At 42.3% G+C, this 23,090-nt stretch overlaps 1 long non-coding RNA gene across 1 annotated transcript in view; it reads left to right on the forward strand.

Moving 5' to 3' along the window:
- The first annotated feature begins 6,230 nt into the window (after nt 1–6,230).
- Nucleotides 6,231–23,090, forward strand: part of LOC147871777 (uncharacterized) — a 186,013-nt gene continuing 169,153 nt past the window's right edge. Inside the window, exon 1 of the long non-coding RNA XR_015538303.1 lies at nt 6,231–6,384. This is a non-coding gene — a long non-coding RNA (uncharacterized LOC147871777). The remainder of the gene's footprint in view (nt 6,385–23,090) is intronic.

A 23,090-nucleotide genomic window follows, 5' to 3' on the forward strand; every position in this document is an offset into this window, starting at 1 on the left:
CCGGTGGAGGGCTTTGGTTAATTCGGTGATGAACCTTCGGGTTCCGTAAGCCATCTGGTTGGTTGGGTCCACTATTTGGGAAGCCTGAGGGGAAGAGACCGCTGGGGAGACCTAGACGTAGATGGGAGGATAATCTCAGGCGGGATCTATGGGAGATAGGAGTTGAAGGAGACTGGATTTTGTTGGTCCAGGACAGGGTCCGGTGGAGGGCTTTGGTTAATTCGGTGATGAACCTTTGGGTTCGGTAAGCCATCTGGTTAGTCAGTTAGTTATCATTCTTTCTCGGATGGCTACTAATTCAGTGTCTCCACCATAATTATCATTTGTGCTCATCAAACCTGCATAATCGTCGCCAGATGTTATCTGAGCCCTTCGGTACTTATCGCCTAGTGCAAAGTCTTGATAGAGATTCCACTGTAATTAATAGCATTTAAGATACTAATTCTGCTGTGATTGGACGATGACAGAAATTTCTACCCTCGCGGCCATCGCCACAATATTTTAATTCTTGGCGTGGCGTTGTTCATATTCAAGATGATTTTGAACGAAGCTCCGTGTTGTATTCTGTGCGATTAATTGATTTACAGACGAGTTATGAAATGTAGCCACACTGCCTATTATTATCGTCGTTCTTTGGAAGGTTGGCAGAACTGTGAACATGGGCCACGATAATTTTCTGACATTTTAACTTCAATGCAACTCTCATAGATTTCTGTTCCTCGTAAACTTTTATTTTCCACTATTGGCCTCAATTTTACAAGAAATGCAGTCTTTGTGAAGGGAATTCGCCTGTCTTAACAGCTGCCATCACCAGAAATCGGTAGCCAGTTTCTGCCAAGCATAATCAACATTCAGTGACGTCAGGGAGTCAATCAGTACATATTGCTATATATCCCTGGAATTCGAACCCACGATGACCTCTTAGGTTTCTGACCTTTGATACAGCGAATCTTTAAAAACGAAATATGGTACAGGAGAAAGTGGGCAGGTCGATATATTTCTGTTGAAAAATCACTCACGCGATGGGAGGCAATTCTGTAAACGAGAGCAGATTCACATCAGGGCGAGAAATGGCGTGGCTTTTGTGAGTCGGGTCCAGTCAGAAATTCACTTCCTCTGCGTGATTGTTCATTCGTACAGTGTGGATACTTTTTTAATTATTATTATTATTTAGTGTTCTGTCTGACGACAGGTCCATATGAACAGGATCCTTCCATCCTTTTCTCGGACTGGGACCTGTTCATATACGTTCTTGGCAGATGATCCAGAAGTGGTTTGCCATTGCCTTCTTCTGTGTGTGAATGGAGTAATTGTTGGGATGCCACGGAGGAAAACTTCGTGTTGCCTAGACCACGGCCTTGCCCAACACAAGTTATAAATTCGAACCCGAGACCCCAGGATTACAAGGCCAGCGTTCAAACCGCTAGACCTTTATAACTTAGTAAGACCTGAACTATTTCTTCTGTTCACTGATGCAATGTAGCATGGCTTCCCTTAAATTAAAAGGTTTTGTGGGAGAAATAATAATTGGTAGGTCTTTGTCACAGTTTCATTTATACAGACAAATAGCAGTTCATACGAAATTTTGAATAATGAATTCGTAAATTTTACTTTAAAAAAAAAGTACAAGAATTGTATCTGCAGATTTTTTTACTAACAAGCCCCCTTCGCCCCCACGGCGATTGGCTGAATCCTTCTTCCTCAGGACAGCGCGCAGTTTCGAGCTGGAGCAAACTCTGTATCGACCCTCGTGGGGGAATTTCTTGGCAGGCCGAGCGATTATCAGGACAGGCACTAGAAAATGTTTGAGTTCCTCGAACTCTCTCGCGGTAACATTGCTGGAAATCGGCTAGTCTTGCGGACCACAGGTTTGCTAATGCAAATTACATGTGCGTGGGTCGAAAAGGGGATACGCCGACGCCATGTTGTTTGTTTCGGCGACCAGGTTGCAGAAACGTCGATGTCGGTGACACGGACAAGGGCCACGACCACATTCGAGTTGGCGTTGCCGGACGGTCAGTCTAATATTAAGGTGGATAATGGAATAACACCGGGTAACTGGAGTCAGCAGGTTCGGGAATGGATGAAGGCTTTTGTGGACGTGGTAATGAACGTCCTTGTTTCATGAAAGACGGCAATTCTGTGACAAGATGAGCAACTTTGTCTTTTCGAGACGCATCTTGCACGAAGGCTTCATGAGCTCGCGGCAACATAGGTGGGAGTGCAGTGGGCTTTAGCACCGGCCGATCGCAGATCAGGTGTGACCGGGGGGGGGATCTGTGCTCCGTGAAATATCGATCTCTAAACTCGAGTCTCCACCTTCTGAGCCGACCGTAAGATTTGCATGCGGAATGAGTCGCTGCCCGCCAACTTTGCATATCACGTGATGGAGCTTTCTATTGGTTTAAGCCCTGCCCCGGATGCTGCGAAGAGCATCTTTCATTTCATCTCAGTTTTTGTAGCGTCTATGAAGGATTCCGACGGCCATTTAATTGAAGGTCAAATTAACTATTGTTTTTCTCATTTCCTGTGACGTCGTACTCATTCCATAAGCAACTGATTTTGGCTCTGTTTTGAAACTCTCGTTATTCCTGCGTCCACAAGATAAGTAATTCAAGACGTGCCGAAGACGCAAGCCGATTGATCGGCCTAACGACAATCTTCGCGGTTACCGCTCAGGTACGTTCTCATTATCACGAGTTGTCGACTACCAGGGGACGGTTCTTGTGCGTAATCAAACAGCACATCATGACAACGCAGTCTACAGCGAAGACGTGGGAGAGTATGCTGTTTTAGGCTACCTACTTTGCTGTGATAACCCTTCATTAGCAACTCCCAGGAAGGAATATTGTAATGTCATCACTAAATGGTGCGAGAAATATCAAATATTTCCTTATAGTATTCTAGGAACACTGTGTCTAAATGGTAGTTTATAGGGTTTGCTGGCGTCTCGGTGGAAGTTGCTGCCTCCTTCTTCAGGATTGAAAATTTCTGTAGTCTGCAATTTTGACGTTCGAGACATGAAGTTTTTCGAAACGGTATTAATCTCAAACCTTCGGTCACAGAAATAGAGATAAATGAATCCCCCGGAATGTCGGTAATCTATCATTTCGAAATTGTGCTGTACCCAGAAGAATCCCTGAAGAGGGAGGCAGCAGATTCCTCACCTAAACGTCTGCTGTTTCTACAGCTTCCGTGTGTACTGTCACACCCAGAAGGAGAGACCGAGGCCTCTACCGTGCCACCAAACTGCGGTGTCCCGAAACGTCGACGCGGTGCCTCTGAAGTTGAGTCTTGGACCCCCATCAAGTAATTGCAGTAGCTTCGGACACTGTTTGCGGTAAGGACTACAAAATGTTTGATGCTATGTGCAATTACATCCTCTGGGATTAGGGGGCATAGATCGATTATTTCCCCGTATCGATTGCTACTCTCCGTGTCTTTCTCATACGAATTAATCGGACATAATCGACGTTGAAGCCTTCCCTGCCTGTGAATCGCTAATTAAAACAGAATCTGCGGACGTGATCTTACTCAGTTCCTCCAGCCAAATTCCCGGACAGAAATCCTCCCATCATCACCTTTCCACTTTTCCCGTCTCTGTTCATTGTCTTTCTTTCTTTCCTTCTGTTTACATTTTCGCAAATTCTGCTCGTAAGACACGGTTAAGAATAATTACAGCTCGCACCACGTGCTTTCGGGGTGATAATTCGCTGTGTTACGTAGAAAGTTTTACATTTTTGACAGAATTCTGGTGTTTCACGCTGCAGATACCCGGAGTTTTCGCTGATTCCGGTGCATTCGCTCGCCTTCCATAATGGTTCCAGTTAATCTTCGACTCTTATGCAAGGAACTTACGTGTGGACGCGACGACATGACGTGACGTCACACAACTAGAGCTCCTGTTACATTAGCTCACGTGTGTCCTTGGCGTCAGACCTGGTGAAGTCTCCTCAATGTCAGTAATCATACCGACATAACGGATCTCCCGAAAATACTTAATTGCATTAGGTCGTCGTGAAACATTCGTAGCTTATTTATTAATTTCTAGTTTGTGTCGGAGTGACACTTGATCTCTGTCAGGCAGAACGGAAAACTCTAAAATAATTAATTAACCACGTGGCTTAGGGAACCGGAATGTTCATCACCGAATTGACCAAAGCCCTCGCCAGTCCTTGTCCCGAGCCAGCAAAATCCAGTCGCCTCAGTCGTAATTTCAAGTATTCGAGCCTAGGGACAAGACACGCGTGAACGAGGAAGTGACAAATGCTTGCAAAATTTTCTTCAGGAAACCTGAAAGCTAGTGACCACTCGGCGGTCTTTAGCGTTGATTGAGAAGGGGGGGGGTTCGTCTTAAATAAATAGAACGCGATTGTGTGGGTGGACCGGATTTATGTGGCTCGTTATTGTTGTGAGCACGGCGATGAACATTGAAAATTCCATAAAAGAAAATAAACGAATTTGACTGGTTTGTCGGTTATGTGAGCAGTTTATCTATTTGTGGTTTATTAAATGACGCTGTTAGTAGCTAAGATCTTCTAATGTTACGTTTATTAATGAATAATGAACTAGAAAGGAAATATGATTAACTGAGTGCTTCTCCGTGCCTGGAGGAACTGAGGAAACACGCTTAAACGTTTTTATGATTGCCGGCCTTGAGTCGAGATTTAAAGCCGGAGCGTCCCGAATACGGATCAGGGATGCTAACCAGTCCTCCTCGTTTCCTTCTTTTGAGACTTCGTGCTGTGTCTTATGCCTCCGTTAGTGTTCACAAAGACGCACTCGTCTGTAAGTGGCTCTTACTATATTTATTCCATTTATAAAGCTCGTCTGAATATTATTTATGAATTCAGTCCGTACCGCGAAGAAAACACTACACCTCACCATTACGAAAATCAGCTGGTTAACCCTTTGAAGACGAAGATCGTCTGAATATTATTTATGGATTCAGACCGTACCGCGAAGAAAACACTTCACCTCACCATTACGAAAATCAGCTGGTTAACCCTTTGAAGCCGAAGATCGTCTGAATATTATTTACGAATCCAGACCGTACCGCGAAGAAAACACTTCACTTAACCATTAGAAGTCGAATCAGGCGGTACCACGTAAGATTTAACAAAAGAACATCCCGGTCAAAGCCTTAAGCTCTTCGCACACGAAAGGACGACGGATGTTTCCAGGTTTAAATCGAGTTTTGTAAAAAAAACTTCCTTATGAAGTTCTTACTTTCAATGCGATTTTAAAAGTTGATGCTGCGATAAACTGTATTACAGTTAAACATAAAAGAGTTTAATTCCCATCAACAGGGGCCTTGGATTCGTACGATGCCAGAAAATGTGCGTCTCTTCTCAAAGATTGTTTAAGAATGACATAGAAATTCGAAGGAAAACATTCTTCAGTTTTCGCAAGTCCACCTGCTGTTCGATCCGTGAGAAACTGAAATTAGTAACGCGAACTACCACTAGGCGTCCGTAGCAGTCTGTGGGAACGGAAGTTTACGAAGTGTTGCCACATTCTGCAATACAAACTGTCATCAGCGAGTACGACATGGATTATGTAGCTGACAGGGAGAGCGTCTGAGATCCTCTGACGAGTGTGGAGTACGTAAAGACCAAACGCTACTCACAATATAAATATTATTATCATCAGATGTTATCCAATAGTAATGAAAATATTTCACACACGTACACCCCAACATTTTCGTGGCATTGTCCTCCCATCTACACCAATATCTCTCAAGTGATCTATTTCCATCAGGTTTTGTGACTAAAATTCTATATACGTGCTACAAGTCCTGTCCATCTCAGTATTTATCGATTCCACCACCCTCATAGTATTTGATGACAACGAAAACAAAGATGGATTTAACGAAAATATATTTTATCTGTTATGAGACTAAGAATCGTGAACAGTCGTGTTTAAAGTTAAATTGTAATGAAACACCAGTGCCACTAATATCAGTTTTGAAATTGCACTTGAATTTTTTTTTTTTGAGTTCGAAAATACAGAAAATTCGGTTCCTGCCTCCAAGAATGTTCAGCTTATTTATATCACAAAAAATTGGAATAAAAAGCTGGTTTATTGAGAATCGAATGAACTACCTAAATTCTGTCTGTCGTTTAAATATCGATTTTATAAACGTTAAAATATGTGTTAAGGAAAATAGAGTAAAATAACGTGACCTGTTTACTAAGCGAATGTATAAATCTCGCGTCATTTGGACTGTCATGTTGGTACGCGTCTGCAGTGCGTAATGGCGTCTTGACAGAGTTTGTGTGGGAAAGTGTTTCCTCGCGTTTCTCTTACTGTTTTACGTCTGCAGTTTATCAACATTGGCAGTGATCAGTTTACTGAAACCGAGATCCAGTGAAGATTCTAGAAGTAAGTCATAATTTATACTAATTACATCGATAAGTGTTTTTACGTAGTGGCTTGGACCCCAAATACAGCCACGTCTGTGCTCAGACAACAGCGTGCTTGAAGAGGTTGAGTTCAGCGTTGTCAGACTTTCATACGAAGACGTTAATTTCTAACTTTATTATTTAAATGAGTTCATAGATTCCTGTTAATAGGAAGGTGCTGTGTTATGTTGCCCCATTTTCTATAAAACTTCCCTGTGCGTTGTTAATCACATTGATAAGATACTTGCTCAATTTTATCAGTCAAATCACAATAAACTATTATTATTAAATGTTAAAATATTTTAAGGCTTTGACCGGGATGTTCTTTTGTTAAATCTTATGTGGTACCGCCTGATTCGACTTCTAATGGTTAAGTGAAGTGTTTTCTTCGCGGTACGGTCTGGATTCGTAAATATTATGAAGACGAACTTCGGCTTCAAAGGGTTAACCAGCTGATTTTCGTAATGGTGAGGTGTAGTGTTTTCTTCGCGGTACGGACTGAATTCATAAATAATATTCAGACGATCTTCGGCTTACAAAGGGTTAAGGAGCTAACAGCAAGATCAGGAAGTTAAGGATATCCCCCTGGACTCATTATCATGTCCTCCTGCGTGTTCAGACGCCAGTTTGAAATACGTGGCAGCGGATTTGATCGAACCCGGGACTTGTTCAACGCTAACCGTAGTTGGATAAGTTTCCGGCGTGTCTCTGCCCTGGGACCGCTATAACATCGGATGGGCTGAGAGACTTGTCCTTTGCGTAAGGTCCGTCCGTCTGTGACGTCAGACCAACTACTCGATGTTGTGTTTACTTTGAGGTAAGAACCGAATCATATAAGACAACGCCAAGCCAACGACCGTGTTTATTCTCTATGGAAAGCTGGCACTAATGAAATGAAGATTGGAAGTAATCACAGAGGGAACGTGTCTGAGATGTTACGCAATGCGTACGTTTACTAGCTTGTTTTGTCTATGCAATGTTGTAGACTTTGCGTTGGTGTTCACTTATTTCAGACACAAGGACTCCGCTGTTACCAACTTTGTAAATAGGTCTGTCACAGTGAATCGAGTCGAATGTTGTTGACTGACGTACAAATATCAACACGTTTTGTGTATGTTGTATTTGAACCAAAACATTTATTTTCTGTGTTAAAATATCTTCTGAGGTCTTTCCGCTGTATTTATTTTCTTCAAGCAGCTTTCTTTTTGTTCAATATTCCTTCTCTGTTGCTGAAAATGTCGATGCTCTGAATCTGCCTTCAGTTTCTTCATTACGTTGTCCCTGGCCGAGCTCCGAACTCGCAGCGACCTTCGTCACTTCGAACCGTTAAGGATTGATGGACTTTCTTATTCGGGTTGCCATTGCTTTGAGAGCGCAGTTGTCATCCAGGTAGGGGTTGTGTGAGGCTTCTTGAAGTTATCCGTGCGTGGTTTCAAAGGAGTATCTGAGATAATTTAAATAAATAAATATATATATATATATATATATGTACTTTACCCGTTGCACTCTTGCACTATCATTGAAAAGTACTGACCAGATCTCGTTGTCTTTAACACCAAATTAGAAATGACCCCAGTAGCGACGGTAGCGATGAGTCCATGAGATGTGACTGTAATCTGCATCCTTAATTGCCCCGAAATTAATTTAGTGTAATTATCTTACATGTAAATTGTAAATAACTTTCACTTCGATAAAAGCGAGATGACATTTGATTCGCCATGTTTGTTTTCGTAAAAGTTGAGGTCACCTAATTTCTACTTCGTCTTGGTTTCTTGTCTACTGACACTCGTTCACGTGAGTCTGTTCTTGGAAGCTTAGAGGATTAGCGTTCAAAGCAAAGACGGTCGTAGTTGATGCTGTTATAATCACGAAAATTTTCGTTTTGTACTCTCACGCGGAAAGTTTTGTGCTAATTTTGTTAGAAAGAAGTTAAAGCAGATTAAGGTTAAGGAATGTTTGCGGCCATTCAGTTTGCCTCCCACCCCCACCCCCAAATATATGAAATGAAAATATTAAAGTAAACAATAAATGAAATTATGAACGGAAGTCGAGGCTGTTTGAGACCAGGATGCTGAACAATGCAGTTCAGTCGAAGGAAAAGAAAGGAAGTAGCACCAAGTGATCAGTGATTATGAACTGTCGATAACTAAATATAAAATGGCGAAAGGACAGGAATGAGTTATTTTATGTAAGCCAGGAATTGACAAAAATTTATCTTCGGCACTTCCAGTTTTAAATAAATTACAGCAGTCGCTTTTGAATTTAAAATCGTTTCTTAGAATTCCAAGAAGTAATAATGTTTTAAAACAGAAATAAGTTTAAATATAATTAAAGTTTTTAATCAACTCTCTTAACACTATATTTTGCAATTAAGATGAATCTTTGCATGTTATGAAAAACATTCCATTCTTAATTGGAGGACATTATTTATTGTCATCCTTGTTTAATTAGCCATTATTTCACAGCCGCTAGTTTGTTGCCCTCTGGTGGATACGTATGACAGCACTAACGAGTAATTCTAACTGCGTCAGTCTCGACAGCAAGGAAGCACTGCGTGTCGTCCATCAGCCAGCGGTCGGATGTCCGTCTACTCGGAGTGAAAGTAACGAAAGTGCCTTCGCTCGAAGACCAGCCCAGTGTCGGTCAGAGGCGAAGCCCCTGATCTAAGACCGATGTGCCGCTATCGCACACCTCGTGGGTCGGTGACAGATGACGAGTATGGAATGGCGATCAGCGCTGGTTACTGCAAACAACTGCTATCTGTATTCGGGTTTGCGGTCTTTGCGAATAAGTACGTGGACAGAAGAGTCGGAAGATGCTGAAGATATCCTTCTGGATGCGGAGTTTGATACCGACGATTCTGAGACACTTACCGTTTCCATCCTCGGACAGTCGTAAGATTTTACTGACGGTGGTAAACACTGCAGCGTTGAGCTACAGAAACTTTGATTCCGGGAACAGCACACACCTTGAAGAAGATGTCAACTTACCATTCCATCAGGTTCAAATGCCGCCATGTAATGAGGTGATGGGCAGCGTTGGACTCTGGCTGCCAACCCCGTCAGGCGGCGTAAAATTTCATTTCGCTGGGACTCTGCCTTCTGGAAGCCGAAACGTGCCACAGGCAAGCACTGGAACAAAAATAACAAATCACCACATTAATAATAATATCAGAGATGAGCACGGAGGACGAGAATTGCGTGAGTGCCCTGGCTTGCAGGCAGCCTAAACGAGGGGCAAAGCAGGAAATCCTTCCCCGATCCAAACGATCGCATGAGCGGAAGGCTGTAGTGGTGTTCTTTGGTCGCCATGTTTCGTTTCGGACTTCCAGAACAGATTTCGGTGAATTAGGAGTTGGGAGTCTACGCTGAAAACTGTTGCGCGAACTTGATTTTGGTTCCTTTTAGTCCAGTATAACCCAAAATTTACGGAGCGTTCTCGGTGTTTTCGGAGACAGGCGGGTCTCCTTTGTATGAAATGTAAATTTCATTACGATGTACAACTTTGATTTCAAACATGACTTGACGCTGTCAGAAACAAACTAAGTACAAGGGCAAATAGTATCTTTGTCCGTGCAAGGCGATGTCTGTAGCAAGCAACAGATCTGTTTCTGCGATGGAGGAACTCCACGGTCCAGGCAGAAATGCCAAGAACGTGTCGCGAAATGCGGCTAGGTTGCACTGGAATCATTTCTGCACGTGGTACTTAGTCCCTTGTAGCGCGCCTCCTTGCACGCCTCGTTGCTTCATAATACATCACGCTGCAGATAATTACATATTCAAGGCAGTGTACTTACTGTTCCTTGTTTTATACGTGGAACCTATTTGAAGCCAATTTATTGCGTCGAAGCCTTTCGTAAAATAAAAGAAGCAAAGAGAGTAACAACTGAGGCTGGGAATTAAGTTCGGCGTTATGGAAAATTGTATAACTTCACAATGGACGTATTATTACGTGCACTTTGTTCTTTTATTATGTCGTATCTTCTTCTTGTTATTTATAGTTACTCTAGCATTCTCGTGAAATAATTATAATGTTATGGAAAGTAACTTGTACCAAAACAGAAATGTTTCTTAAACGATATTAAATAATTTTATGTAGTTTACGAATATGCCAATAGGCGATTATGCCAAATAACAAGAATTGTAACGAAGCAATGTGTGCAAGTAGCTCTGTCTGTCGGCATCGTAAGGAACTCCCGAGTCGGCGATAATCCGACTGAAGTGGTTCACATTTTCTCACTCGTATTCACTGTAACTGATCGATTATTTTAATGATACAGAACTCTGCGAACTCACTCGTCGGTCCGTTTGCTAGGGATGGAAATTATATTTGACGTATTTTCTACCCCCATAATTTTGTAGATATCGAACGACAAAATTTAGCTTACGTTGGTATGAGGACGTTTGTTAACACGACACTTGAATGACGCACTTAAGTTAGAACTAGAATTTGCCAGCTGTTCCGACTGTTTCGACACCTGTAAGATGCTGAGAGCAGTTGATGCTAGTGTCTCACCTCTCCTCTTTGCGGGTCAGTCGTGTGGCGCCATTTGGTGTGGGGAGGGGGGTGTTATGTTTTGACTCTTTGCCGTGGCGTCTGTAAGAGCGGTGTCTTGTGGAACAATTGTCTGGAGAGCGGAATTTTCTTTTGTGTCCGACTGGTGAACTGAACCAACATCTGTTAACCTCTGATTGTAGTTGTAATAATAATAATAATAATAAGGGGTTAAGGTAATGGGGAGAGGTAGTACCTTTCACCATCATAGTCTGACTATGCTGGACACTGGTCCTCACCCAGCCAGGAGTAAGTGAAGCGCAATACAGATCCAAGAGCCTCTCCTCGCTCAAGACCGTCGGTGCGTGGTGAAGACTAGAGGTGACCCTGTTATATAACAGAACACGGCGGATCTAGAGGAGTAAACCTCGATAAATAATCCCTTGGTTCAAAGTGTGGACAACCGTGCAGCTTCTATCGAAGAATGGAAAGACAAAGATCTGGAGTACAGGTCGTCTAGGTACTCCAAGGGCTGAGGTTGGTTACGGCAACGCAGGCCAACCATGGACACGCACAGCCAACAAGCCCAAGACTCACAAGAAAATCAATCAAGAAAAACAAGAGTGGCTTGGACAAGCGAAGAAACGAAGGAAGTAGTTTGGTGTCACATGTACTGTAAAACATTTTATAAAACATGTAATACATATTAAAAACAAAATGTATCCCGGAAATAGCTGCTGCCCTATGTACCTTAGGGACAAGGTCTGTCTCGGGTACATGGGAGTACATACCCCATAAAGTGGTGAATAGATGGGATAATAATAATAATAATAATAAACTCGAAACAATAATAACAACAACAACAATTATAGGAATAAATCTTTCCTCTTCTTTTCTTCTTCGAAAGTACTTACTTAGTCCATCAATGTCTACGATTTCTTCATCACCTTCAGAAATGTGCGTATGTCGAACGCAAATTCCAGCCACAGGACCTCGCTGGTCAGCGGGCTGTCTGGACGCGAAAAAATGTCTACGGACAGTCACAGGCTTAGTCAGCGAACTGCCTGCAGACACGTTTTGTGCGCGCTTTTCAGAACAAGATCCATTCTGCTTTTTGTCATGTCATAAAAAACTTTTACGGCGACTGACGTAAACAAAGTCTTGTCGGACCATCAGCCGTGTCACTTGGTTGGGAATCGACGACGTTCAATGAACTAACACGGCATTTTCAGAGACGATCTTATTGAGATCCATACTAATTTCGGACCAGAAATGTCTCTTATTGTGTCCCTTCAGATGTTAGGACATTGCTGGGACGTGCCTCGCCCTGTCTTTCCATCACGAGCACGGTAAGCAACAGCCAACGTGAAATTCTGTTGAGGCCGATGCCACCTTAATCCACTGGCCCGAAGATATCGAATGTCAGTGCTGCTTGTCACAGTCCTTGTCCGCTCGATGCGATGCCGACCGAAGACACACATTTGTCGGCGCTCTGGGAAACAGAAAGCTCGTGGTGTGCGTCTTCTTGGAAGTCGCTATCTTAAGGATCGCAGGTGCACATATATTATGTAGACTCTGACGCTGAATGTGTGCATTGACTTTGGCTGTCTGGGACTCCATCTCTCATACCCCGTCGTGGCCGAATTCGAGGTACTGTCCCAGCATTTTTGTGGAAGAACTTAAAAAAGGACTTCGAAAATGCTCAATCAGTGCATCCGGTCTCTAGACCACGATTTGACTCTGGGACCACGTGAATGTGCCTCCATATCAGTTACGCACAGATCGGGTCTTTGCCTTGCGAAGTTTCTCGTGCTGTTCATTTTACCATCCCAATGTCGCTTAATACGTCCAAGTTTGGAATATGCGAATCTGAGCACACTTCGTTCAGACGCCTCCACTACGTTCTTAGTGTGGGTTCATCTACCTGACAGACGAACAAGTGAATTTCTTATGCAGACCTGTTGTTGTTTTATATTTTTTGAAGTCTGCAATCGCCCACCCGGTAAGGTGAAATAATTAAAAGAGTAATTACCCTGGAGGACAATGTGCGTCAGCCTATCGCTAAATGTACCCAGCTTTCTCAGAAGTTCTATATTTGCTGTTTAAATAATACACTGAGGGCCGATTGGCAGTTGCCACGACGGAGGACATGCAGTCGACGTTTTGTTTGTCACTTCAGGATAAAGCAGGAGGCTGCTTCGTGGCAGAGAGAAGCTGACCTCTGCGCAGAGCAAGAATAAAGGATACCGGACTCGTTACATGCTTGCAGACAAACGACACAAACCAAGTTTCATGGTGGCGACTTAAAAACAAATTGTAACAAAAAACGAGTCTCAATACAAAAAGAATGAGAGTTAAGTTACCGACTCGAAAAATATAATTGCGCCGTGCCTGGTCGATAACCCGCCTTACGCAAGACAAGGCCTTCAGGGGTGTCACAGCGGACAGATAGAGACAGGCGTCGCTGTCAGTAACAGATCTTCGAATTTATACTTAAATGAGGTCCTTCTTGATGATCTGATAGTCACTCAGCTAGTCAAGATATTTTCAGACTTTTCTGGAACCTGATGGTTCCGTACCGTGTCCACAAAATGCTGTCACCAGACCTCATCTTGAGTCGGTTTAGTTGAGGACACATCAACTGTATTTCTTTAAGACTCATTTTGCTCACCAAGGCGTCTCTCCCTTTTAGGTGGCGAAATATTTGTTTAGTTTTTCTAAGAATTCTAAGAATTTCGGCCGTGACGTCATGTGAGTGACTTAATTTGATAGGTTGGAGCCGTTGTTGGGTATTTATTTATTTAGTGTTCTGTCTGACGACAGGTCCATATGAACAGGATCCTTCCATCCTTTTCTCTTCTCGGACTGGGACCTGTTCATATACGTTCTTGGCAGATGATCCAGAAGTGGTTTGCCATTGCCTTCTTCTGTGTGTGAGTGGAGTAATTGTTGGGATGCCACGGAGGAAAACTCCGTGTTGCCTAGACCACAGCCTTGCCCAACACAAGTTATAAATTCGAACCCGAGACCCCAGGATTACAAGGCCAGCGTTCTAACCGCTAGACCACCTCATCTTATTATTATTTAGTGTTCTGTCTGACGACAGGTCCATATGAACAGGATCCTTCCATCCTTTTCTTTTCTCGGACTGGGACCTGTTCATATACGTTCTTGGCAGATGATCCAGAAGTGGTTTGCCATTGCCTTCTTCTGTGTGTGAGTGGAGTAATTGTTGGGATGCCACGGAGGAAAACTCCGTGTTGCCTAGACCACAGCCTTGCCCAACACAAGTTATAAATTCGAACCCGAGACCCCAGGATTACAAGGCCAGCGTTCTAACCGCTAGACCACCTCATCTTATTATTATTTAGTGTTCTGTCTGACGACAGGTCCATATGAACAGGATCCTTCCATCCTTTTCTCTTCTCGGACTGGGACCTGTTCATATACGTTCTTGGCAGATGATCCAGAAGTGGTTTGCCATTGCCTTCTTCTGTGTGTGAATGGAGTAATTGTTGGGATGCCACGGAGGAAAACTCCGTGTTGCCTAGACCACGGCCTTGCCCAACACAAGTTATAAATTCGAACCCGAGACCCCAGGATTACAAGGCCAGCGTTCTAACCGCTAGATCACCTCATCTTATTATTATTTAGTGTTCTGTCTGACGACAGGTCCATATGAACAGGATCCTTCCATCCTTTTCTTTTCTCGGATTGGGACCTGTTCATATACGTTCTTGGCAGATGATCCAGAAGTGGTTTGCCATTGCCTTCTTCTGTGTGTGAATGGAGTAATTGTTGGGATGCCACGGAGGAAAACTCCGTGTTGCCTAGACCACGGCCTTGCCCAACACAAGTTATAAATTCGAACCCGAGACCCCAGGATTACAAGGCCAGCGTTCTAACCGCTAGATCACCTCATCTTATTATTATTTAGTGTTCTGTCTGACGACAGGTCCATATGAACAGGATCCTTCCATCCTTTTCTTTTCTCGGATTGGGACCTGTTCATATACGTTCTTGGCAGATGATCCAGAAGTGGTTTGCCATTGCCTTCTTCTGTGTGTGAATGGAGTAATTGTTGGGATGCCACGGAGGAAAACTCCGTGTTGCCTAGACCACGGCCTTGCCCAACACAAGTTATAAATTCGAACCCGAGACCCCAGGATTACAAGGCCAGCGTTCTAACCGCTAGATCACCTCATCTTATTATTATTTAGTGTTCTGTCTGACGACAGGTCCATATGAACAGGATCCTTCCATCCTTTTCTTTTCTCGGATTGGGACCTGTTCATATACGTTCTTGGCAGATGATCCAGAAGTGGTTTGCCATTGCCTTCTTCTGTGTGTGAATGGAGTAATTGTTGGGATGCCACGGAGGAAAACTCCGTGTTGCCTAGACCACGGCCTTGCCCAACACAAGTTATAAATTCGGGCACCGCCGGGAATTGAACCTGGGACCCCAGGATTACAAGGCTAGTGATCTGACCACTAGACCACCGTGGCGGTTGTTGGGTATCCCAAGAAAATGGAGTCGCACGAGACTGATTCCTCCTTTGGGAGTGTAAGGTGGAGGCACCCACTCTCATTATATGACATATCTGTTCTTCTGCTGTGGCAGAATGCGTCTTGCTTTTCATTAACTTCTCTCTCCTCTTTTCTACTCCTTCATCATATTTCTGTAGCGTCTTTTTCTGTGTGTCGAGGTTTTTAGTAAGTTCTCCTTCTTCATTTCTTCATTTGCCCTGGAAAAATATAATATATATGGTGAAGGTTCTTATGGAGTTTTGTGCAGACTTCTTGAATGCTGATTAATGTGGCGTTGGTAGCGGGGGATTCATTTCGCCGGCCGAGAGTATGAAGGACCAGAATAGCCAATGTCCATTCATTATCGGGCTCGGATGACAAGGACGGCTTCCAGGCAGCCGAATCTTAAACACGCTTCAGTTAAACGCGGGGACCTCTCACACGCTACGAAATGTGCAGATGAATAGTTAGTTTAAATATAGGAAGAAGCTAATATGATTGACGTGTGGCGTTTAAAAGTCTCAATAGAAAAGAAGGTTTACGCAACGTGGACCTCGATGTCTGTTTATTGCAGGACTAACCCCGGGTCCCAGTGCATTTCTTCTGTGCCTTTGTACGCTGACTTCATCTACGCACGCCTGTGCTTCGGGCAAGAGTTCGCATCTCGAACGAGAGGCGTGCTTTGTGACGTGAAGCATTAGGTGGGCTATACAGCGTGAGCCGTCGAATATACCTGATCAATATTTTCCAGAATTTAATTTTCCTGGTGTTTCGGCGGAACCGAACTGACTCCATGGAGCACAGACTTTTTTTAGAAGCTCAGCTAGTCGAGTGGTAGCCTGTAACGTCCTCGATGCGTTCACATTTGCTCCTGCTCGAACTGGGTAGGCTGAAGCTGGTTCCGGCTTCATACCTGTGTTTTGAATAGCCTGTAAAGTCAGGATCACTTACCGCTCAGAGCAAAATTAACTATTCATAATTACCTATTGAATAAAATCAACATGGGCGCAACATAGCCTCCGAGTGTTCATGAGTTCCTCGAGTTTATTGATTCTCCTTAGCTCTAATTCTGTCGGATCGCCCTGTATTTTTTTGAGGCGAGGGAACTGCAGGAGGGGTTTGGAATGGGAGGCTACAGGAAAGAGAGATGAAGAGCTTAATATTTTGAGAGAAGCCAAGATACGAGGCGCGTCCCAAAAGTAAGTTTCCCTGGGGCCGTTTACAGAAACAAAACACAATTTCATGGAAATATTTATTGCAACAGATACAGCAAGTGTCCAGCTATTTTTCAACATATTCGCCACCGGAATTGAGACATTTGTCATACCGTGGGACCAACTTTTGAATACCTGTGTCGTAGAAGTCTGCCGCCTGGGATTGGAACCACTGTGTGACAACCATCTCCGCCTCTCTGTCATTCTCAAAACGCTGACGCTGACCGGACAGGAATTTCTTGAGGTGTAGGAAAAGATGGAAATCACTGGGAGCGAGGTCCGGGCTGTAGGGTGAATGATTAAACACCTCCCAGCTGAACTCCTGCAGGAGACTTGCTGTCCGTCGAGCCGTGTGCGGCCTAGCGTTATCACTGACCGCACTTCACAGTCAGCGGGAGCTGGAATAAGAACCTCCATCTTCAACAGCTGCAACGATGCTACTGTGAGAACGCGGGAAGTACCGTTAGTGCATGCGCCATGCTACGTCATTGCTCTATCACGTACGCACAGTCGCTTCGCGCAATATAAGGTTTGCTAGCTGTGGGACGAGTGGGAAACTTACTTTTGGGACGCGCCTCGTAGAATTTCTTGATCATATAAACAACTATGCACTGGTGACTTTAATACTGAGTTACTTATTTACTTTGTTATTCAGTTAGTTAGTTTTAAACATAGTGCTGTAATACCAACTAGTTAAGGTAGAACTGTCATGATTTTAGTTAATTATTTGGTTAGTAACTTAGTAACATAGTTTCTTAATTCATAAGTTAGTAATTTGTTTCTCGTTTATTTAGATGCTTAGTAGCATAGATACTTAGGAAGTTACTTAATTAATAAACATGTTAGTAATTGTCACTTTTGTTAGCTGTAGATCTAAACTTCATAATTGTTCGGTTCAGTTACAATGAAAATAAAATTCTCTAATCACTGTAGACTAATTTACACTCCACATTCTATGTTCCTGTCTAAAACATTATGGACTGTGAAACTCTACATTTTAAATAATTAGTCTCTACTAGAGAATCACGGATGACTGAGGGCACCGCTGCAGTGCTGATTCATAGGAGTAATTACAACGCTTGGTGCCATCATTCTGTCCGTGGCTTCCTCTTTTATTTTAGTTCTATCTTTAATGACGCATTTCGAACAAAATACCATCACACCAGACATTCTTGCTACGCGGTCCGCGTTTCGCTTCCGTGCGATCGTCGACATAACGGGGTTAATTTCAATGTAGACCTAACGCCTTTGCTCAGTCTACTTGACGAGATGCAGAAATGTTACGTGAGCGAGGGTGAAGGTTGTTTTGCCACATCACGTGCAAATAAAAATATTATTTTGTTTCATTGCTTCAATATTTATAGTGTTTATTACTAATCTTTTAGAGTTTGTCCTTCTTTCCAGATTTTTAACCATTATCTGTCTGGAAATTACGTAACTCTATTTCCCTCATCAGAAGATACGATAAAATTTCTACTTTTTGACGTGAAAACGTCTTTAAAATCGATGCCGGGTGTGGGGAGGCAGTCGCGCCCAAATGAGCGACCGTTTCTGTCGAAGTAATTTCAAACTTAAATAACTCGGCTGAAAATAGACATAGCGCCGCCATCTTCGTCTCGTTTTAAAGAGGAAGGATGAAAGTTTGTGCCAGTAGCGCTCCGACATTCGTGGCGGCCGGACGTCGCGAACTACGCACGCTCAAATTGAACCCACGATTTTCGACTTTCCGGATTCGACACGTGTCCATAAACGGGATCATATCTCAGAGACTAAATATCCGATCCGAGTGAACCAAGTGTTGTTTTGAAGAGGAGTGTATATGTTACAACTCATCGTGGCCTCCAAGTGCGTATCTCAAAAACTCATAAAAGATACGAGGTTGTGAATTTGAAAAAAGTTTGACAATTTCCCGATTTTCTTAAAATATCGTGATATATGAGGGCAAAGTACAACCAGAATTACAAAAATGTTTAATTTCAATATACTATACACGATTGACGTTTTCACGAAAATAACTGCGGCAGTGTCCGACACTGCCTATCAATTTTTTTTGGGGTCTTTAGCCGGAGCTAGTTCAGGGTTTGAGACGTTATATAATGTGTGCAGTTTTTTTTGAGATCGCCTTTAAAGAAATTAAAAAGCATGAGAAACATCGCTGTTAACTGTGATATAAGCTAGGCATAGTGCCTATGCCTTAGACCCCTCAGACTCTGCTTGCTGTGTGTTGAGTGGTATTAAGATAAAGAAGTGTATGAAGAGTTGATGTAATGTGCTTTTGTGCTATCTCATATCGAATCAGAATATGAAATGAAGCGCTTGCGATGCGACGTTGATGATAAAACGTGCTTATACTCAGCGACATTACAATACAGCCTACATCCACTAAAGATGCCTTCGGCATATCTAAATGGTTGCAGAAATATCTCATTGTGGTTTTTATTGTTCAACATTGATATGTAACACCACCGCATTAATGAGCATGAAGTGTTGATCATCATTAATGAGTAAACGCATATGACATCTAGCTCTTAACCCTGTATGTGCTGCACTCTGGATAGTAGGGCAATATTAACTTCTCTGGTATGTATTTATACGTGTTTGTTGTTAAATACGATCAATGAAAAACCCATTCGCCATCTGTCATTAATTAAAGCTAATTATTCGTGTAATTTCAACAGCAGAATTTGTACGTTAGGCCTACCATTGAAATATGTCGAAGTAATGAATGAGTGAATAAATTTATTCTGTTACAAGTGGTCTCGGGCCGGATGTGGCCCACGGACCGCTAGTTGTATCACGCTTATGCAGAGAAAACGCTCGATTTGTGTAACGAACATGTCATCGAATTTTTAACAAGTTAGTGGCTATACTGTTTGTGTTTCTCTTGGTTTACATAAATTTCTCCACGTGACTTTTAACACAGGATATCATGCAAGCTGGTGGAAGCGTGAGGATAAACTGGTCACCCCTCGAAAGCTGCCATTTTTAATTCTTATTAATAGAGTATTTGTGTATGAACCTGTAAAAAATATTTGACAGACATGAGAAGTAGTTAAATTAAATAAGAAATCGTAAGGAAATAACGTATTTATTTTCATATGCATTTTCATGTCAAGCGTGTCCTGATTTTTACACAGCTCCGTTCAAAATATTTTTACTTAGTTCTTAATACAAGTAGACTAAAGAATAAAAGTACCTATGTAGGGTGATCTCCAACAACAAATGCCAGTTATAAAGAGTCTACAATATTGATCTCTGTGACTGACTCATGGGACTTCCTTTAATATATAAAATATATTACGTCTTCTTATATTATTAAAATAATTATATTTTATTATGTTATATATATTAACATGTTCGGAATCAATTGTGTAATTATTGATTATTATTAATTACCAAGAATCTGTCATTTAATTTATATTATTTGTTACTTATGTTATTTATTTTGTTTAAGACAATCTCAGTTTCGTGAATTTTTATATAATTACTTAGTTAACCCATCGTTACCATGAGCCAGGATAGCTCAGTCAGTATAGTGACTAGGTACGTGCTGGACGACCGGGGTTCGATCCCCGACGGGGGCAGAGAATTTTTTTCCCCTAGCCTCTGCGTCCAGACCGGCTCTGGGGCCCACCCAGCCTCCTCTACAATGGGTACCGGGATCCTTTCCCAGGGGTAAAGCTGGCCGGGGCGTGATGCTGACCACTCACCCCCCCATCTAGTGCCGAGATCAAGGAAGAGAGGAGCTATACCTCCTCTCCCCCCAAGCGCCTACATGGCGTATAGTGGGACAAACTTTACTTTTACTTCACCCATCGTTACCAAGTACAATAATTTAATTATATATATGTTTAGACGTGATTAATGTTATTGCTACTTTTAATTATTCTAAAAATTTATAATTTCCGACACGAAGTATTACATGTCCCGCTTTATTTCAAGGATCCCTTTCATTATTCATGCGCTCGTGAATATTAGCGAAGGTTGTAACCAATTATTAAGTCTACACAAACGAACCTTCCTTGTCTTGTGTTCATTTTCGTACATGAAATATATACTGTTAATTAAAGTATTGTAAATATGCTGTGTTGTTACAGGACTTACTACTAGGGTTCCGAAGAGATAGGCCAACTCTAAAATCTGTATATTTCTTATACAGATTAAAACACTGAAAGCTGTGAAACTTATATATAACTCCGTGTGTCAGAGTCCTTCATGAGAAGCTAATAATCGTCCAGCTTGCCAAGATATTCTCTCCATTTGTGGATCCCAAAAGTTCATTACAATATACACAAGAGCCCACTACCCGTCCCTTTCCTGTGCCACATTAATACCATTCACACCATGCTATTCACTTTATTTGGCATTTATTTTAAATATTACCTTTTAATATTATCCTACCATACGTTTCTAATTCTTCGAAGTGGTGGTAATTTCGCTTCAGATGGTCATACGAAAATGTGTATGCATTACAGATAGCCCTCGATTTACGCCGGGGATGCAATGTCCCGTGCCGTAGCCGCGCGGTCCGAGGCATCATGCTTCGGACCGGCGATACGGAATGCGCGCTGGTTTGAGTCTCGGGGGAGAAGAAATTTTCTCATGAGTTTTCGACCAGTGTATGGGACCGGTGCCAACCCAGCGTCGTGAGGAAATTGGGGAGCTACAATGAGTAGCGTAATCCGGTCAGGAAAGCTAGCAATGGCTGTGGGTTCGTCGTGCTGACCACACGTCACCCTATATCTGGTTGGATGATCGTTTACCTCTGCTTAGGCATGTGAACGCTAGCTAGTCGGCCTTGGCTCTCAGAGGGCTGTTACGCCATTGATGAAAAAACAATCGGCAATTCATTGGTCCCCACGATTGACTGCGATTCTTTCATGTGATCGATGTGTACAGTCATCTCTGCTGTTACGCGATAGTTGCATTCATGTAAGACGCCGACCTATAGAAAATCGCATAGTAAAAATAACCCCGTTGCCTCCGCAGAGATTAAATTAGTCCTTTGAAAGTTTTGTTACAAGAAAGGAACTTGCATTTAAATATACTTAACTAAGTCAGTACAAGAACAAAATATAAAATGTTTCATTTAAATAATTTGTCTCTTTGTTTACTTTAAAATGAATGAATCTATGTGTAAACACTGTTATGATGTCCACACTTGCATAGCGTAGGCGTTGTCACAATGATCATTGATGCTCGTCTGTTGTTATTTTACATGTTTCTTTGTGTGAATACGTCATCCTAAGGGAACGTAAATTGAGGATGTGTGAGGAAGGAGTGATAAGCAGGTTGTTTGTTTCTATGAGAGAAGTAACAAAAGGATAATACAAATTGTAAGATTTTAGGTTTTCACGGCTGTGAGTCTGAAGATTTCTGTCTTCTGGGTTGTTGTGCCGTGTAGTCTGAATCATCGTCCTGATAACGGACGTAACATGACCTCTGAAACGTCGGTAAACATCTACCAGACTACACGGCGTAACAACCCAGAAGACAGCAATCTTCTGATAATAAAAATTACGTAATGAGAAGCTTTGTAATCATGTAATCAAGTAGAATGAGATGAGCGGACTTGGAGAGATGAGAAACCCTTACAAAGATTTAGTTGGCAAACCTGAAAGGAAGAGATAATTTGACAGAGGATACTATTAAATTACCTTATTAGGTTCAAGTAAAGATCTTAAATTTGATTTGAGTGTGTGGACTGCATTTAACGGATTTAGAATAGGATCCAGTGATTGCCTTTTGTGAATACGTAAATCGGTGAACCTTACGGTCCCATAAAAGATGGAGAGTTTCTTGATTTTCTGAGCTGTTTTATCAGCTCCTTGAGCTAATTTATTATTCTATTAATATTAATTCCCTTAAAATTTATACTTTTCTTATTTCAATATTTTTGAGTGTGCTAATGCAGTAAATAACATTAGCATAAGATGATACTGTAATTTGTAAATTCATTATTTGCCATATTTCGTACAGCATTTGTCTCGACGTTTATTTATTGCTACGCTTGGTCTGTAAGTTCGGTTACATCACTTTATGGTTTCGTTATCAGGTGTTTATTAACCAAAAATACGGTGTGTTGCTGAATACGGGCAACAGATTACATACAGCATCTCGGCGCATGAAAATACAGCAGACGCCTGCACCTGATACTATCTTTACAGTAGCTTTAAACAATTAGTAGATTAATTTTCTTCCCTCATTACTCCTGTTAACTGAAAGATAGTTGAACTTTGTGGGAATACCTAATGAATGGTGGTCCTTCTTTATGAGTTGGGAGTAGCCTAGTTAAAACCCGAAGACGCCTTACCGTACGATTTGAGGTGTACATGGCGGTGAGTCCGAAGTTGGCTGTCTTCTGGGTTGTAGCGCCATGTTGTCTGATAGAAGTTTACCAACGTTCCTGAGGTTCTTGCTGCCTCCATCTTAAAGGCGATGCAAAGCGGTG

This window comes from Zootermopsis nevadensis, unplaced genomic scaffold (genome assembly GCF_977971745.1).
Source record: "Zootermopsis nevadensis isolate Lab colony 2312 unplaced genomic scaffold, Znev_1.0 Znev_ptg000039l, whole genome shotgun sequence".
NCBI lineage: Eukaryota > Metazoa > Arthropoda > Insecta > Blattodea > Termopsidae > Zootermopsis > Zootermopsis nevadensis.